Source organism: Paroedura picta, chromosome 11, assembly GCF_049243985.1.
Source record: "Paroedura picta isolate Pp20150507F chromosome 11, Ppicta_v3.0, whole genome shotgun sequence".
Taxonomy (NCBI): domain Eukaryota; kingdom Metazoa; phylum Chordata; class Lepidosauria; order Squamata; family Gekkonidae; genus Paroedura; species Paroedura picta.
In genome coordinates, this window is record NC_135379.1 from 21627109 (window position 1) to 21633523 (window position 6415).

The following is a 6415-nucleotide window of genomic DNA, read 5'->3' on the forward strand; positions in this document are numbered from 1 at the left end:
AAAAAGAGCAAATCCTAATAGCTCTATTTATCTTCTTCCTTCTTTTACAAAGCAAGCCGGTGAGACAGAGGGAGTGACAACTTGCAGAGTACTATGAGCTAGATGTTATTTCTTCTCTTTTGAAGTTGACATGTGCTAGGCAGAGTGAGAACACCTCACCAAAAAGCAACTCTGCCTCTAATGTTTTCCCAACTGTCCTGGTCTGCTTAGGCTGGAAATAAGTGGATGCGACCTCTTTGTATGCACACCATGCATGCACCATGTCTCTAGAGAGCACTCTGCTGAAAGCGCATAATGCTGAAACAGAACCTGAACCCAACCCAAATGTAATATCTATCTGCATGGTTATTTCACAAAAATGAATAATGGTGTGCTAAAAAATGAAAGAGAAGATGCATCCCTACCCCTTATGTAACTGTGATCTGGATGCATTAATATGAACATGCCAGGAAGGAAATAGGTCACAGACAGAACATGCTGGAGGCAAATATGGCTGGGTAGTGCTGGGCTTTGACTTTCACCGAGTTCCTTCACACACTGCGGGGGGGGGGGGGTGGCAGGGCATGCCAGTGAGTAATCCTTTTGCCACCGCCTCACATAAACATGTTTTTAAACTTTTTGTGCAATCAGCAGGGAACACTGTGTTCTCTTTGTCTTGGGCCTGATATACTTGTGAGAACAGAGGAACAATGCCAAGAAAAGCCACAGCTTACTCAGTTGCGTGTGCAGCGGAGCAGTGGATGTTTACCAAGATTTATAATCTATCCTCCCGCCTCCCCCACATCCCTCCCAAGTGAGAGACGGGAAGCTCTCAGCTAAAAAGAGAACAAGGCCCAAACAGAGCAGAGACAAATACTCTTTCCACCCAAGGGGTTTTAAAAAATAAAGCATTTTGGCAACATATACTTGCATCATTGTGTTTTGTAGGGTTCTCCTCCCCCTGAATCAAGTCTGCTGTTGATCTGCCCTTTATTTAAACCAGTCAATTCATTTCCAAGTGTATACAGCTAACAGGCACCAATGGGAGGGCAGGCTTAAGTCTCTCTCTTTTTGTAGACATGCAGCCTCAAAAACAGCTGGAATAATCTTCTGGCTTTATTGAAACTGGCTCCCATATTGTCGAGCGTTAATCCTTTCTTTTCTTAAAAGGACTGGCTGTGTGGCATCCAACAGAAGCTGAACAGCTCTTATCTACTGTTTTGCAGCCGCTGCTTCCTCCTGTTGACACAAGATTCCTACAGCTACTGCACTTCTTTTGGAATTAGTGATGAGACACAGCAGAGGAAAAGCTTAAGCAGGACAAATGTCTTGCAGATCTCTCCCCTGTCACCTTTTGCAGAGTTTGAGCTGTAGGCCTGCTTTCTTTCCAACGGAAGTCAAGTCAACGTTCTCGAAGAGAATGCAACAGCAAGATGGCGTCCGTATATCAGTCCCTAGTTCATGTTTTACAACAGCCATCCAACTTGCCCTTCCTAGCAGGTAGAGGAAATGGTTACCTCTCAGGCAAAAGACATCTTGGCTCTTGACCTCTTGGTACTTATGTGGTTCTCTTCCCTGGGAACACAAGCAGCTATCATGACCACAGATGAGCTTCAAAACCTCTTATACCTCTAGATTCACAACATTGTTTGGTTGAGCATACTGTGTCATCTGGGACTTCGCCACTTAAACCTTATGCCCTGAAGCTGGGACATAGCCTAGTATGCCAATTAGTATGATGTATGCTGAGGCCACAGAGCCTTCTTCAGGCCTGTGCAACACTTCTCCCTGTGACTGATAAACTGTATGAATCCTTTCAGTGGGCTAGGTCATGTACAAATAACAGGAGCTTGACCTGGCTTTACACGGTCAACAGAAGTGTTATTCCAATTTTGCTTCTTTAGAGAAAATTCAGCCAAGATTTCTTTAAGCCTTCTTTAATGACCCAAAATGTACTGCTAATGTGGTATTCCAGAAGGAGGTGAGGTTGATAAAAGTAGAGACCAGTGCATGGATTGTAATAATTAACTATTGGCTAAGACTTTACCTTCAATTTATAGGCCTTATTCCCTTCTTCCTGTCAGCTGGCCCACAACCCACACAGAGATAATTAACAAGCTTCTCAATATAGGATTAGCTCCTGAACAATTGCTAGAAATGAGATATAGGCAAGCAAAACACTTGGTTTTATCAACGACTTAAAGATATTGAGCTGCAAAATGAGATGGCCCTCCTTCCAAGACCATAAAGGTAAAGGTATCCCCTGTGCAAGCACCGAGTCATGTCTGACCCTTGGGGTGATGCCCTCTAGCATTTTCATGGCAGACTCAATATGGGGTGGTTTGCCAGTGCCTTCCCCAGTCATTACCGTTTACCCCCCAGCAAGCTGGGTCCTCATTTTACCGACCTCGGAAGGATGGAAGGCTGAGTCAACCCTGAGCCGGCTGCTGGGATCGAACTCCCAGCCTCATGGGCAAAGCTTTCAAGACGGCTGCCTTACCACTCTGCACCACAAGAGGCTCCAAGACCATATAGGCTATTAAAGTCTTGGGAGGGAGGGATTTTCTACAGCTCCATACTTAACATATCACCCCTGCTATATTCTGTTGGACTTTTTTGAAACCTCTTTTCAATGCATTTCCATCAGCATTGCCTAGTGGGAAATTACAGACGTGCCTGTGAAGAATCGACTGTGCCCTTGCTGCTGGGGTGCAATTGAATTGATTGCTCATGTTTTATTGCATTGTGAATTTTACCAGGATATCAGTAGTAGTCTAATTTCACTTTTGTTACTGTGGTTCTCTAGATATACTGGTGATCTGTCAGTTAACATATTAAAGGCAGTTAAAGATAATTTTGTTTCTTTTACAGTGGTGAAGTTCTGTCATGTTGTCAGTAGAGTGTGGAAATCCTTGGTTGATGTTAAGTTACTTGGTTGTTAAAAGGTACTGTGGTGTTACCCATGTGCTGGTGCTGGTCAATGACTGTAAACAAACAAAAAATGGTCAACAGAGAAGCCCCTTCTTTCTGCTGTTTTCCAGAAATCAATTGATCCTAGCGAATGTGGGATAGAGCCAGAACCATTCAAATCTGAACAGATGCCACCTGCTCTCACTTGTCCTTCACAGCTCTTTTATTCCCTCCCCAAGATTCCTTCTCTAGTCCCTCCAAAAGGGAAAAAAAGGTCAGATGGGATCAATTAGATCAAATTATTCTAATTTGGTTTCTTCCATTGCAGACCTTGTTACAGAAACTACTTCTATGTTCTCGCCACTCTTTGAGAAGCTTAAACAATTATCTTGATTTCAGGAGGATTACTACAACAGTTTGAGATCATCTGCCCTAAATAACAGAAGGTAGTTTAAATCTTGCTGCTTCTTTGTTCTTCTGGCTGTGGTATAAAAAATGGATATCAACACAACCAAGGTACTCATTTTAGCCTGCCCTTGCCAGGCATGTCAATATATCCTCTAAATATACAGATATAACATGACTTCCTTCTGGAGAAATCAGTACATGGAGGAACTCCTTGGAGAAGAATCTATCTATGTGTCCAATTTCTGCTGTTTTGTGAAGAAACAGGATTCCTTGCTGGTTTACCTTGCTGGTATAAAAACAGGACTCATCCTTCTGTCTGCATGCTGATTCTCAGGGGTGGCAAATAGATATCGGCCCTGAAGATGAGAACGAAGCAAGGACAGCTCCCTGGATAAAGTCAGAAAAGAAATGTCCAAGACAACCTTCAAAACATAAATATATAGTCCTGTTTCAATCTCAGTTAACGGACAAGTCTGGCAGTGAGCAAACAGGGCCCCGGATATTCAATACAAAAGTCAACAAATGGTTCCAAAAACTGGTCTTCAATTTCACTTGGATGTCTCTTTTGTAGGTTTGCCACAATTATTGACTACGGCACATGCTTCACAAAATCAGACGACTATTCTCATTATTCTCAGTGGAACCTTTCTGTGACAAATGTTGATTTCACCAGTTCTTTCTCTGCCCCCAGATCATAAAAGTGAACAGTTCTTGAAAAAGCCTCATCCTGGTAAAAACAATAAAAAAACAACAATCAAAACAACAATCAATCTTGCAGTCTCATAAAATGGACAGATTTATTGTGACAAACTTTTCAAGCTTTTGTGAGATGCATGAAGTAGTCATCCACAGAATGGTACCTTTGCATCCTTTACAAACATTTGTTACAACATCTCTTCCACCTTCTGACTAGAACAAGAGGACTCAGAGATCTGCATTTCTACTCATGTCTGATGAAGGAAGGAAGTCTTGGCTCTTGAAAGCATATACCTGGAATGCCTTTATTTCAAAAGTGTTACTCAGCTCAAATCTAAGAGTTGTATCGCAGACAAACACAGGTATACTCTGAATACCTAAAATAAAATTATTTTGAGGAACTGGAACAATGCTGGATTACCTGCCAGCTACTGTCTACATTAAGCATGGGGTTATGTTGTACAGCTCTAGCCTTGTTACTGGCTGTGTTATATATCCCTGTTGACTGAACCAAGGAAAGGCCTTGCACTTCAACAGTATTTACAGAGCACACCCTGGTGTCATAGCAATAGTCACTAGGGCAGTAACTGATAAGGGGAAAAGGTATAGGTTTGGGTTGTTCTGCAGATAACAAAAGGCCACACCAATTGCTATATTCTAGGAGGATAGCTTGAGGGCATTGACTTCCATACAAAATTAAAGGATGCCTGCCAAAAGTTTTTAGGTTACAGTGGAAGTTGTGAAGGTTCACAGGAGTACCAGAACCTGTTTTTAGCTTGGGACAGGGGCCAACTGAAAGGCCAACCAAGAGTGAATTCTAAGAAATTAGTTTCACCAATCGTTCAGTCAACAACCATCCTTTCCTTTCCCCTTGCCAGTTGAGAAGGATTGGATCCTTACTACACATATGCTCTCTCAGGTTCCCAGGTTCTTGTGACACCAAAAAGGCTGTGCTGCCAGCCCACCAGCTTTCCCTATCAGATTAACGTATCCTAAGTAATCCTTACCTTTCCTTACATGTTCTTGGGCCTGTCTGTGGAAGATTAAGATGTCACTAGGGATGGGAACAAACCAGTGATCAATTCTGGCCGGTTCGCAGTGTGTGAACTAAAATTCACGGCAGGTAAACTGGCATGAACTTTCCATGGAGTTTTAAAGCTCACACTGGTTGGTGAATGGATACATTTCCAAGTAGGGTATTTCTGCTTAATCAAAAGGTTTGCCAAACCTCAAAGCTATGGCAGCGGGAGGGGATGGGGGAGAGACAGAATTCTCCAGCCTTGGAGACACATTTGTCAGTTTCAACCAGTTTTCCTCTCCTTTATCCCAGTTCAGGGTAGGGGTGACTATTCAAGATCATCCATAAGCTTCATTACAGAGTAGAGATTTGAACCTCTTCCCAGTCCAACATTCTGGAATATAGATGGCACTTCCAAGCTACAGCCAGGAACACTGTTTTGTGGGGCAAGAGGGACTCCACAGTGGCAAATCAGAAACCACGACACCATACGAAAAAGATGCCCTTACCAGCTAGTGAAAGACCACTGTAAACAATTCTGCAGATGGAACTCTTCCAGGATCAACAAACACAAAGTCCCAAGCATGTGGACCTTGATGTTAAGGATAATGACTGGCCTTTTGTGAAGTTTAGCTGCAATAGCTGAAAATTACAGCAGCAGCAATAAGATGCCACCCTACAGGAATATTCCCATCTCATCTCAGTGGCTCATCTGAAAGTTTCCCTTTATTGGCTAGGCAATATGCAGTAAGCATTCTTTAAAAAATATCTTGATAATGAAAGTACAACTGCAGGGCAAAGGACAAAACCTTCCATTGAATAACAGAACAGAGAAAAGTTGTGACTCCAATGGAGTACATCCAAGAAATTTTTTTCAAGGCATGTGTACCCAACCCCCCTTCCTTTAATTATTTGAAAATGTTATCTTAATAGGAATTGCTGAGGAATATTGGAAAAGTGTCAAGGGAAATTTAACTGTATTTGTCAACTTCCCCTTTCCTAATCCTGTTACAACTTATTTTGCTCCTTCCCAAATCCTTTACCTACTAAGCAGCAGGTGTCACCTCCCCCAGCCCTGCAAACATTTATACTAAGTTATAGCAGACCATTAAGGGCCTACCACCCTTTCACATTCAGGCACCTTCTCCCCTGTACCAAGCCATAGCAAAGGGCAATGTTGTTTTAGTTTGAGGGCATGGCTATATTACTGTTGTATCCTGTGGGACACCATTCAATATTAAGCAAATACTACAGTGGTGGTTGCAACAGTGCACCACAATATCTTAGAATGTCTGCAAGAGTTAGTAATAATGATTTGCCCCCAAAAGGGGATTGGTTACGCAGGTACAGAAAAACAAAATACCACTCAAGAGGGTTTTACAAATGCTACAATGAGTCAAGCAG